Source organism: Lactuca saligna, chromosome 2, assembly GCF_052625555.1.
Source record: "Lactuca saligna cultivar CGN05327 chromosome 2, ASM5262555v1, whole genome shotgun sequence".
Taxonomy (NCBI): domain Eukaryota; kingdom Viridiplantae; phylum Streptophyta; class Magnoliopsida; order Asterales; family Asteraceae; genus Lactuca; species Lactuca saligna.
Window position 1 is genome coordinate 88,463,954 of NC_136418.1, and position 14,479 is coordinate 88,478,432.

Here is a 14,479-nt window from a genome sequence, read left to right on the forward strand (position 1 = left end):
TATATATTTAAAAACTAATTAGAAATGGATCATTTCTTGACTTGTTAAATTATCATCAGTTAAACATAAAATATAAATTATAATTATAGATATATTAACCAAATATTATATATATATATATATATATATATATATATGTTGAAATTCAGCAAACATTATACATGTTTTGATATTATTTATCATATACTAAACATAATCAAAATGAATTTAATAAACACTAAAATTAAAAATTATAATAAAAGAATGGTAAAAAGATTTGTATCACCTGCAAATATGATAATACAATATGATAATAATTGTTAAACAAAAAGGACCATATTTAATTGTTCAAATCCCATAAAATGAAGCAAGTCTTAAAAGTTGTGATTGACTTCATTATACCCTTTTGAATCCTTTTGCACTTTTACACCAATAAATGAAATGACCAATGCAAATCACAATTAAAATGAATAACAATAAACAAATGTTAATGTAGCATTAGATTTGACTTTTAATAGCATCATACTAACATACTAATATTATGCCTAAATTGCCCTTGTTAGGGTAAACGTACGAGAGAAAAAATGTCCATTTATATTTAACGGACACTGTAGGGAAAACGAAAATTACTATTGATAATTTTAAATTGTAATAACCAATCACTTGAAATTTTTATGTTTACTTAAAATTCACCGTATAATGTTTTACTATCACCAATATTCACCATCATCATCATTAAATAATAACCCATCAATAGAGAAACATAATTATAATTCTAATTCTCAATTATAACTAATCTCCAACCAAATAATCTATAACTTGACCATATCTAGTTTGCACCATAACTACCCATGTATTTGACATGTACCAAGGGACCACAAATAGTATGTAATTTTAAATTAAGATGAAACTGGATGTTTTTAACACTACAAGAAAAACAGCCTTTTACGACGCTCATTGCGCGTCGTAAAAGGCTCAGACGATGCGCAAATGCGTGTCAAGGAAGGCCTTGTCATAAAGAGAGACGACGCGCTTTTACGATGCTCATTTACGACGCGCAATTACGACGCGCGTTTACAACACGCATTCGCGTGTCGTAACCTTACGACGCGCGTGTTAATGACACGCAATGCGTATCAAGAAAGCCCCTGTCAAGAAAGGCCATGTCATAAATGAAGATGACACACATTTTTGCGTATCATAAATTTAAATGTTTAAAAAAAATAAATTTACATATTTATTAATTTTCAAATTAAATTTGCATTTAATTTCTCATAATAGAAATAAAATACTATATACAAAAAATACAATCCATTGCATAATATAAAATAAAATTTCATACTCAAAAAATAAAATAAATTGCACAAATTGTAATGTCATACAAAGAATCATTCAAATGTCATACAAAGAATCATTCAAATGTTAAACAAATAATCATACAACTCTGTTTCTTACTGGAAAGGAATGTCAAACATGATTACAAGTCTCCCTTAATCTTGATTACTCACCTTCTTAAGTAGAATGTTGTTGTTGAGAAGGTTACCTAGAAACAGAGAAAAACACAACACCTCTCCCAGAATCACAACATCATTTACAGAGAAAGGGTTGTCAATTGCTTTCATTAGGACTTTCATTCAATCACAAAAATATTAAATAAAAGGGTGAAACAGTAACTTACTTTTGATAAGTTGATCTCCCTTAGAGCAAACACAGCCAAAGCATTGAACAAGACCCTATTTCAAAATTTTATAAATACACAAATCATGATACCTGATATTGGAATATTAGGGTTGGTTCCTTCCCACTCGCACACACTAAGCCAGAACTCCACTTAATCCAGCACCAAAATAAGCCTGCATTCAGAAAGCTGTAGGGGTGAGTCACAATTCAAGAATCTGTTAAAATTTGAGGAATAACATGTTCAACCAAAACAATATTAAAAAACAGGGTTAAATGTGAAACATAGCAATGTAATAATTATCAAGGTTCTGGAATACTTGAAATCTAGATTATTTGCTTGTTTGTACATCCAGACGATTTTATCACGAACATAAGTGATGTTATCAACTTTCTGAAGAAGTATACCAAGACATTTGTAGGAGAAGAATACTCTCAATAAGATAATTTAATTTAAAAAATGTAATGATAATGATAATGAGTTCATGTTGGATAAGGTGTCTAAGTCCATAACTTATTTGGTATATACTTGACCCGACCGGCATGGTCCATTTGGGTTGCATCTCATCCAAACTATTATGGATAATTTTATGAGAGTTATACACATATGTTTATTAATATATTATGAGTTATAATATATTAATATGAAGTTACGTTATTTAATTAGTTTTAGTCTTAAATTAATTATGAATTAATTTAGAGATTAAAAAGAAGACTAATTAGATTATGGGCTATTTGTTTTATATATAGTGTGGGCTAATACTCATTTGTTAATGGGCTAGGCTTATGTGGAAGTCCATGGATGACCCATGGAGCTTTTAACCCATGGATCCTTGGAAAGGAAAAGACATAGGTTATTAGGGTTTCACCTTAACCATGCACACTATATAAGCATGCTTATGGAGCATGAAATGGAGCCTAAGAGAAACTAGTGAACTAGTGTGTGTGTGCATGTGTGTGGCTGATTTTATACAAGGTGTATACTCTCTCAAAGTTTTCCAAGAGTTTGTGGTGTTTGTGATTCCATTTGAGGCATTCACACTATTGGTGGTTGGCCCTCAAACTCCTTAGAACCAAACTCACCAAAAGGTATGTAATCTCTTCTAACTCTTTTATGTTGAAATGTTCCCCATGCCATGTTAGATAGGTTATAAACCTTGGAAAATTATTATTTTCCATGTATTTAGACAAACATAGATCCAAGGTTTATTAGGGTTGCATGCACACTTAGGAAGTGTTAGATTGCTCAAAACCCAACAGTGGTATCAAAGCCTTGGCTTGCTTGTTTGATACTTGATGCAAAATAGTGAAAAAAAGTCGAAATCGTTGTTGTCTGCATGGTGGACTCGCCGAGTCCATTGGGGGGACTCGACGAGTCCAAGGCAAACTTCAACCTACTCGACGAGTCAGTTCATGCACTCGACGAGTAGGATCGAAAGAGTGCAGATTCTCGACTTTTGCTGCTGGAAATGGACTAGAAACATTACCCTAAATTGTTTTGGTGTTATAAAACTTATTTTAGTTGGTGTAATGGTTGTTCTAATCCATTTACAATAGCATATATCAAAATTCCATGATTTTATGTGTTCATATAATTCTTGAATTTTTGATGATCGTGTTCATGTTCTTATGAATTTAGAAAATGATAGGAATTATTTGCTGAATTGTTTAGGATTAATTCTTTATCATTTATGTGTTTTAATGGAGTCCATAATTTGTCCTCAAGTTATGGATTACCAAAAGTCACTTTTATTTAACACACACTTAAAACACATAAGTTACATGAAAATGAAGAGTCTTCATTTTTATGAACCTTTAATTCATAAGTTATGAAATGAAGAGTTTTTCAAAGTTACAAAACTTGCCCTCAAGTTTTGGAATTTGTAAAGTTTCACACACTTTAATAAACTTTAATTCCAACCCTTAGAGTTTTAATAGTTAAAATTCAACCCTTATACTATTTATAACATTAATGGTTAATTATTATATATATGTATAAGAATAAGTCGTTTTACCGTTAGTAGGCCTCATTCACGAAGCCGGTCTATAAGGTGGGTATAAGGTTGATGCCTATAAAATGGCGACTTAATGGGTGTATACTCTCACCCACCACTTGCTTGATCGGTGGAGGGTCGTTAGCCGAATGGGTAGAACAATGACATTAAATTCTCATTAAAAGTATAATGAATATTATAAAATAACTAAACTCTTTTAATTCCCAATCTTAGTTATTTTAGGAAAATGTGAACATGGTGCTAGTCCATGGAATTCACACTTTGTACCTTACCAAGTCGTTGGTGGAGCGTGTGTGGTTAACCGGCACACTAACTAGGACTAGTAAGGATCACGAAGGGTGACTTAATGTTTGTCATAGATCAATGGAGCGTGTGTGGTTAACCGGCACATTGATTAGGTGATAATATTAAGGGTACCAAGTGAATTAGCATTGTTATTCACACCTTGTTTTGTGATCCTCGGCATCCTAGTCACAAAACTTGAAGGGCACAATCGAGATTGAAACATGCCATTGAAAAGTTCAATGAATCTCAAAAGAATCTAGGAATTTCAAATCCAATTAAACCTAATAAATCATTTCGTCTTCATGGTGGAAATTGGTGAATCGTCATTCACTTACCTTTCAAATATATTATTACTTAGATTACGGCATCCCTCTTCTAAGTGTAATATATTGTGATTGGATCCTAGCCTTAATATTACATTTGGGTGTCTTATTAAGGATCATATATATCTAATCTAAACTTACTCTCTTTTCAGATGTCTTCCAACACTAATGCTTTAGGCTCTAACCCAACTGGTTCATTCTCTCTCATGAATCTTTGTGGGAGGGTCATCTTTGATGGTTCCAACTTCATGGATTGGATTAGGAACATCAGGATGGTTACTCGTTATGAGGACAAGGAATATGTCCTCGATAAGGAGTTAAAAGAACTTGATGAGTCTACTGCTACTCCTGAGGAGATCGCTGAATTCAGGACTCATGAGAGAGATGCTACTAAAGTGGCATGTATCATGATGGCCACGATGACAGCCGAGCTCCAAAAGTCGTATGAAGATTTCTACCCTTTTGAGATGCACCAAGACCTGATGGAAAGGTACCATCAGAGTGCTCGTCAGGAGCGGTATGAAATAATCTCCTCCATAATAACTACCCGCATGAAGGACGGTGAATCCGTCACGGGCCACATGCAAAAGATGCAAAGGTATGTGGACCGTTTGCTGAAGCTGAATGTTAACATCCCTGAGGAGTTGGCAATTGACATCATTTTGCACTCCTTGCCTTCTTGTTATGATCAATTTTGAATGACATATCATATGAACAAGGAGGAAGTTACCCTCAGCAAGCTTCAAGGACTCTTGAAGACCGCAGAATCCGGTCTTAAGGGTAAGGCGGTTGTTACCTCCACTACTCCTACTCCAACATCTACCCCTGTTTTAGCTATTGGGCAAGGCAAAGGGAAGAAGAGGAAGCACCCTTCGAAGGGTACCAAGGGAAAGTCTCTTGAAGGCTCCTCATCAAAGACCAAGAGCGGTTCTGCCACTCCTTCTGCCATTCCCAAGGATGCTGAATGCTTTTATTGCCATGAAAAGGCACACTGGAAGCGAAACTGCCCTAAGTACTTGGAGGATCTAAAGGATGGGAAAGTGAAACCCACCCATGCAGGTATTTACACCATATTGTCTAATAACTCAGCATATTCTAACTCTTGGGTGCTTGATACAGGATGTGGTATTCACATATGTTCTGATTTGCAGGGCCTAAGAAGAAGTGAGGATGTGGAGCACGGGAAGATAAACTTAATCATGGGGAATAGGAAGGCTTCACCTGTTTCCAAGATTGGAGTTTATACTTTATTGCTTAATAATGGGTTAAAATTAGATTTGAATAAATGTGTGTACTCGTCTGAAATGGCGAGGAATATTATTTCTTTTCATGCTTTGTACAAACAAGGTTTTACCTTTTCGTTTGATAATGAATGTGGTGGTATTAATGCTTTCTTTAAAAATGTGTTTTATTTTAAAGCATTACCTTGTGATGGTGTGTATGAAACTGTGTCGATTGTAGACAACTTAGGAAATAATGTGTTGTATATTGATTCTTCTATTAGCCTAGATAAAGCATCATTGTGGCATTGTCGTCTTGGACATGTAAACAAGAAACGCATAGGCCAACTCCAAAAGAGTGGAGTCTTGGAATCATTTGACCTTAAATCAGATGATAGTTGTGAATCTTGTCTACTTCGAAAGATAACAAAATCACCCTTCACTGGAACTTGTGAAAGGGGTGAAGGTTTGTTGGACCTAATACATATTGATGTATGTGGGCCATTCAAAACCGCCACAAGGGATGCTAATCGGTATTATGTGACTTTTATTGATGATTTTAGTAGATATGGGTATGTCTACTTAATCAAACATAAGTCAGAAACCTTTGAAAGGTTTAAGGAATTCAAACAGGAAGTAGAAAATCAATTGGGCAGGAACATTAAGATGCTTCGATCCGATCGAGGTGGTGAGTATTTTAGCACCGAGTTCCTTGACTATCTTAAGGAGTGTGGGATTGTCTCACAATTGACCCCTCCCAGGACACCACAGCTGAATGGTGTAACTGAGAGGCGTAATCGAACTTTTTTGGACATGGTTCGCTCTATGATGAGTCGAGTTTCGTTACCAATCTCTTTTTGGGGGTATGCCTTAGAGACTGTCGCCCATATCCTTAATCTAGTCCCTACAAAGAAGGTTAGCAAAACACCTCATGAGATGTGGACTGGGAAGGTTCCCAATTTGGACCACATCAAAATTTGGGGTTGCGAAGCTTTCGTGAGGCGTGAAACTCATGATAAGCTTGAACCCCGAAGTGAAAGGTGTATTTTCATCGGCTACCCACAGAAATCCTTTGGTTACCTCTTCTACAGACCCAGTGAGAATGTGGTCTTTGTAGCACGAAGAGGGATCTTTCGTGAGAAAGAATTTATAAGCCAAGGACACAGTGGGAGGCAGATTGATCTTGAAGAAATTCAAGAATCAATTGGTGAAGGAACCTCAGACACTAGCAATCAACCTGAGGAGGAAACTCCTGTTGATCCAGCTGACGAGTCTGTACCTCCGAGGCGTTCCACACGGGTTAGGAACACACCTTCATTTTATTATGGTTTTCATATTACTACGGAAGGTGATACGTTTATTAGTGATAGTACACTGGTAAATTTGGATGAACCCAGCAGTGTTAAGGAAGCCATGGCAGGCCCGGAGTCTGCTAAATGGAAGGAGGCTATGAACAACGAGATACAGTCCATGTATGACAATCAAGTTTGGAACTTGGTTGACCATGTACCAGGATGTAAAACAGTCGGGTGCAAATGGATCTTCAAGAAGAAGAGAGACATGGAAGGAAAAGTGCATACTTATAAGGCTCGACTTTTTGCAAAGGGTTTTACTCAAACTCAAGGTATTGATTATGATGAAACCTTCTCGCCGGTAGCAAAGATTAAGTCTATTAGGATTATGTTAGCCATTGCAGCATTTCATGATTATGAAATATGGCAAATGGATGTCAAAACCGCTTTCCTTAATGGAAAGTTGAGAAATCCATTTATGGATTAAAACAAGCATCTCGTAGCTGGAATCTTTGTTTTGATGAGAAGGTAAAAGAGTTTGGCTTCTCGAGAAGCGAAGATGAGTCTTGCGTGTATGTCAGAGCTAGTGGGAGTATAGTTAGCTTCTTGGTACTGTATGTGGATGACATACTACTCATAGGAAATGACATCCTAGCCTTGCAGGAGGTTAAGTCCTGGCTTGGGAAGTGCTTTGCTATGAAGGACCTAGGGGAGGCTACCTATATCCTAGGGATAAGGATATTAAGAGAAAGGAGTAGAAGACTAATTCGACTTAGTTAGAGTATCTACTTGGATAAGGTGTTGAAAAGGTTCAACATGGAGAATTCCAAGAAAGGAGATTTACCGATCCAAAGCAATACCAAACTGAGTAAGACTCAGAGTCCGAGTACAGAGGCAGAGATAGCTGAGATGAGCCAATTACCGTATGCTTCCGCAGTTGGCTCGATCATGTATGCTATGACTTGTACCCGTCGTGATGTGGCATTTGCTTTGAGCATGGTCAGCAGGTATCAGGGGAACCCTGGCAAGGCTCATTGGACAGCGGTAAAGAACATTCTCAAGTACCTGCGGAGGACTAAGGATTGGATCCTTACCCTTGGTGGTAGTGATGACTTGAAAGTATTAGGGTATAGTGATGCTAGTTTTCAGACTGATAGGGATAATTTCTGCTCTCAGTCGGGCTGGATCTTTACCTTAAATGGAGGGGCAATTTCTTGGAAGAGTTCCAAGCAGGAGACGGTGGCTGATTCAACTTGTGAATCAGAGTATATAGCAGCGAGTGAAGCAGCAAAGGAGGTGATATGGCTAAAGAACTTCATCGGAGACCTTGGAGTTGTACTAGCTATTAAGGAACCTATAGAGATTTTCTGTGACAACAATGGTGCGGTTATCTTAGCCAAGGAACCAAGAGATCATGGCAGATCCAGACACATTGACAGAAAATATCACTTCATAAGACACAAGATTGAAGAAGGAATCCTTGTGACAAGGAGGATATCGTCGGATGATAATCCTGCAGATCCCCTTACGAAGGGACTGACAAGGGTTAAGCATTTTCAGCATGCAAGACGCATCGGGCTGAGGGACGATATCAGTTTTACATATTAGATAGTTTTCCTGAAACTTGTAAAATGTAATCGACGTTTGATGATGAATAAAATTTTTGATTTATTCATGAGTAAAGTGTTACTATCATTGTCAATTATTTACTATTGTTTCAGTTTTGCATGTTTTGACTTCCAGAATAATTAATTTATTCAAACCTCCATAATTGATCATACGTCGGAAGTAGCTATGAATCAAGATTGTCATGAATTGGGTTTGTAGATGCCTTAAAGGTGTTTAGACATAGCAATGGTTGTTGCAGCATTCATGAGTACTCATAAGTTATGAGTATTGGTATAAACCCACGCTCACTTGTATCACTTCATGGAATTTATCTCGAGTGATCGTGAGACGATAACATCATATAAATCTTTGAACCTAGAGATATGAGTTGTTACCTATGAGTTGGTTGTGCATTGATTGCATGTAAACGCATCAGTAACTTGATGTTATAAAACGTGCCTTTGTGTACAATTCAATAAGTAGTAGAACAAGCATATCGGTCGAAGTTTATCTGTTCCTTCTAGAAATAGAAACGATATCTGGGCCCCTTGATGATTTTGTGTTGATCCATGTACCAGGCCTAGTCAGAACTAAACCGATGTGTTCAGTGGAGTTCTTCGTCAAACAAATCGGAAAATCGAGAAACAACTGCTAGACAATAAGCAAGACACAGCTCCATGTGTTTGTCCGGCTGATATCATGAGAACAGAGGATTATGTGATCACTTATCTAAAATGGCGCTTCATAGTTCGACAGAGTCTTCATTGTTCGAGGGAGTTTTCGAGAGCTACGATTTCTGGTTGGTTCCTGAAGTTATAGGCAAATATAGTTATTAGACTTATCCAAGTGGGAGTCTGTTGGATAAGGTGTCTAAGTCCATAACTTATTTGGTATATACTTGACCCGATCGGCATGGTCCATTTGGGTTGCATCTCATCCAAACTATTATGGATAATTTTATGAGAGTTATACACATATGTTTGTTAATATATTATGAGTTATAATATATTAATATGAAGTTACGTTATTTAATTAGTTTTAGTCTTAAATTAATTATGAATTAATTTAGAGATTAAAAAGAAGACTAATTAGATTATGGGCTATTTGTTTTATATATAGTGTGGGCTAATACTCATTTGTTAATGGGCTAGGCTTATGTGGAAGTCCATGGATGATCCATGGAGCTTTTAACCCATGGATCCTTGGAAAGGAAAATACATGGGTTATTAGGGTTTCACCCTAACCATGCACACTATATAAGCATGCTTATGGAGCATGAAATGGAGCCTAAGAGAAAACTAGTGAACTAATGTGCGTGTGCATGTGTGTGGCCGATTTTATACAAGGTGTATACTCTCTCAAAGTTTTCCAAGAGTTTGTGGTGTTTGTGATTCCATTTGAGGCATTCACACTATTGGTGCTTGGCCCTCAAACTCCTTAGAACCAAACTCACCAAAAGGTATGTAATCTCTTCTAACTCTTTTATATTGAAATGTTCCCCATGCCATGTTAGATAGGTTATAAACCTTGGAAAATTATTATTTTGCATGTATTTAGACAAACATAGATCCAAGGTTTATTAGGGTTGCATGCACACTTAGGAAGTGTTAGATTGCTTAAAACCCAATAGTTCATACCTGTGAAGTAGTGCAGAATGCTCATCATCGTATGTATAAAGCTCATACTTCTTTGCAAAAGCATTTCCAAGAGAAATGACCCAATCAATGTCTTGAACAACATCCAAAGTTTCTGCAAGAAACTGCAAACAAAAAAAGAAATAAATAATAATGACATGAAAAGTAAGACTATCAGTCTATAACCTCAACAGTAAAACAAAACAAATTATTATTAAAATCAAATAATGATAATACAAATTGTTACAAATTATAGGACAGCAGGGTCTTCTATGATGACATATAAAGCATCCCTATTACAATATTACCCTTGTGGGACAGCAGGGTCTTCTTCTATGATGACAAATTGTGGGACAACAGTACATGACTAAATGCATGTAGATTGATAAGGTTGTTTCTTTTTTACTTAATAAAATCAAAATGACTTGTCGTGCTAAGTGAGAGGTTGGTCACTTTATGTATTAAGACCCTCCCTATTACAATATTACCCTTGTTTATTTTTTTTATTTTATTCAACTTTTGACAATCTCATGAAAAAGGCACTATCGACCTCGTTTTTTTTTCAATGTTCACAAAATTTTAAGCAAAATGTTGGCATCTATTTACCTGTTGTTGTTTGTTATAGAATTTGGAGAGAGAGAGAGAGAGAGAGAGAGAGAGAGAATCTTCATGCCTTTATGGTGTATCAAAGGAGGGCGCGAAAAGACAACCCAGTTACCATCCTAAGCAATTAGTGGTCCTAGACCATGTGAAAAACAGAGCTCATATCATAAGTTGATTTCATAAAAAGATATAAAAAGAAAGACTAAAGAGCCAGTACCAGTTGATCAAACCCATCACATCTTTTGTGTGCCCAATGAATTTGTTCATGACAAGTGGATCCGAAGGACACATACACTGAAAGCTGCACTACCCAATTGCAAACTTTGTTCTACTTACAGGAACTGTTAATCGTTCGTTTGTTTTCAAGATATTTTTTGCTACAGCTGCACGCAAATAAAACTCCAATATAAATTCAATAACCATTTTTATATATAACTAACATCAAATTTACATACTAATAAGAGACATGAATAGTTCGGCCACTGTGTTGGTACTACCCCTCATTTACTCCCCACCTGTACTGAAAAATTGAATTTTATTAGATATATATTTCATGTATGAAATGTGAAATCAAGTGTGCTCCTATGAAGGTTAAATTAAAAAAGCCATTTTATCATTTAGAAGCCCATTGATTAGAAGAAATGGCCCACTAATATAAATAAAGATGGCGTGTGTACTAACCTAACATAAACAACAAATTAATTCAACACTAAAGCTTATATCTAATGAAATTGTACTTTATAATTATGTTAACGAAGATGTCAACTTTAAAATGTAAATTTTTACATTATTTTGATATATCTAATGAAGTCATAATATATATATATATATATATATATATATATATATATATATTACTATCCTTTATCGATACTTTTTTTGTGCTACCCTTAGGAAAATTTTCTGGTTCCGCCATGGACATGAAAACTATGTTCATTCTCATTATATACAAAAATAACCTACTTAGAGAAATGACTTGCATCCCTATAATATAGACATAATCAATATAGACCATAATCAATTAATATTTCAACATGGTAAGCAAAGAGTGATTTTTCAATGTATATTTACCATAAATAACAAATGGTTATTATTATACCTCGATTGTATTAATGGATCATGGAAGAATTCACAAGAATCTCCTGGACCTAAACTTATGAATGATCCAACTTCTGTCACTGACAAGGCAAACAACCACACATCAAAAAACCAGTTAGATCGCTAAAGAGGATTATTCTATTCCATAGTAATGTTTCATTCTATTCCAATTTTAATAACTCAGGAAATAGAAAGTAAATTATAATTACCAATGTTCCATTACCTGTTTCTTTTTCTGAATCACATTTGCGCTCACCAATAGCAGGCTGAAATGTCAGCATAACAAGACCTCGTCGATCTACTTTTGCATAACCAAACTACATGACAAATTTGTTTTAAGTAATTTGTGATTATATTTTCCCATTGCAGAGATAAATGAAATGACCTACATGCCCTCTTCTGCAAGGTATATTATCGGGCTTAACACCCTTTTATAAATGGCATATGTCCCAGTGACTAAATTTTTTATGAAACATCGAATTAGGGATGAAAAAGTGGTCCTTTTTATGATCCAAAAAAGAATATTTTCGCCCTTTTTCCCTTTTTCTTCCATAATTCATTTTTCTATAACACTTTTAGTCTACGAGACAGACACCATTGTAAAAGGCTTTAAGTTCATAATTCACTGTTTCATTTCTCTGGATGACTCTTGAAAACCATATATTTGACAATTGGTGATGATTTCTGAAAAATATCTTTGTAATGATGATGATTAAAGTGGAAGCAAATGGGTACAAGGTATGTGATGGGACTAAATGGCCTTCTATAAAAGGCATGTTATGGAATAGTGAAAATCAATACAACACAGGGACGAAAAGTGTAATTTTTAGTCATGTATTGTATAATGATATAATACTTAAGGGTGGTAGTGAGATTTTTGTTTTTTTATTAGGTTGCTTCAGTCTGTAAAGTTTGAACCTTGTGCTCCAATTCTGTAATGTAACGCATTTTCCTCTCTTTTGATCTTGCAGCAGATTGTCGATTTGCCAAAATCCTAAAACATATCATATAAAAAATATATTTGTTTATTCAAATATCAAAATAAATATTCAGATTTCTCCAATTATAATGTAAATATTAATGAATTTGAAAAAAGCTACATACCTTTTGGCTTGTTTGGGATCAGATAAAGCAATCTCTGCAAGTTTCTCATTAGCCATGATTTTCTTGAGCTCAGCCCCTGTAAACTCACCAATTCCAAACTCCAAACTAAACGTATTTGTATTTGAATTTGAGTCGATTGAATTATTTGGGGATAATTGACCAATATGCCCTCCAGGAGAAGGAGGAAGCTTAGGTGATTCATCAGCAAAGTTCATCCTCCCCATAAAATATCCATTGACACACTTCTATAATGCCTTGTTGTTGGAGCAATGTCTCCACCTGCACTCCGTTTAATCCCTTTATCCTTAACACTACTTGCAGCTTCATTATCACTGCTATCACCTCCATCTGTTTTTGTTCCACTAGCTCGACTATCTAAATCTTCACGATTCTCAGTTCCTTGTTTATCGTCAGTTCCAGAAGAGTTTAATGTGTCAAGATTTTCAAGATTCATATAAGCAGAAAACAAATCGTCAACAACTTCCCCTTCGGAGGCTCTTTTAGTTGCTCAGGTATGCCAACTTTATCCCAATGCAATACCTAGTATGCTAGTTTCCTGTTTTTTCAGAGTCTATACCAACTGGTGTTTGCCAAACCCTGTCATGCTATGCCCAATTGAACAGGATGATCTTGGATTTAACATGTGGGACCCACGTAAATGGTTCGGTGATCGAACCCATCTCATGCCCATCATCATTTCTACATACCCATGCATGAACTCTAGTAACAATGTTTCCCACCCTGGTTTAGGCCCAAGGGCAACTGCCACCATGGAACTTGCCTTACCCTAAAAAAAAATTATATTAAAGTAATTATGGATGAAATAAAATAAACCAAAATGAAAAAAATTACTAAATCTTACTTGCATAAATACACTTCCGTTTGTGACCAAAGGATGATTGTGCAAATCAGTAGCTGGTGGAAGCACTAATAAATCGGGAATCATGTCATCCTTCTCGACCTATAAAGATTATTATAACTAAAATCAGAAAAATAAAAAAGATAAATTAAATAGGGTACCATAATGTATATTAATGTTACCATATTATCTTTGCTTAATTCAGACACAGCAGTTTCAACATCCAATTTTAGAGTATTGACACGAACATAGCGAGGTTTTTTAACATCTGCTACATAAATGATAAATCATAGATCTCGTTTAATAAATATGGTTGTGTAAATTATAAATAATAAAGTGGAATGTTATTGGTAGAACAAACCGGGAATCTTATATTGGGACATTAAATCTTCTATACGTTTTGCTCCCTTCTTTAATAAGATCTTTGCAAGAGCTGACTGTAGTTGACTTTTCCCGCAAAATAAGGTACTTTTCTGGATCTCCTGTTAGAGATGAATCCTATGAAGAAATGTTAAAATTATGTATATGATTAATTTAAAGAAAATATTGTATGATGTGGCATCCTAGAAAGTGAAGATACCTATCCGAAAAGAATGTCATAGGTGATTATGTACATTAATTCCACTTGCCTCTGTTACAAAACGAATAACAGAAGCAATAAATTTCAAATAAATAGTAACGGGAGATTAAAAAATATAATAACATTCGAATATATATGGTGAGTATGGAATGAAGATCAGGTATCAAATATGTTTTTTGAGGTATTACTTACCTTCCATTTG

General features: G+C 35.3%; 1 pseudogene; it reads right to left on the reverse strand.

Moving 5' to 3' along the window:
* Positions 1-261: 261 nt before the first annotated feature.
* On the reverse strand, positions 262-13,610 carry LOC145029848 (bZIP transcription factor 29-like; annotated as a pseudogene).
* Positions 13,611-14,479: the final 869 nt, after the last annotated feature.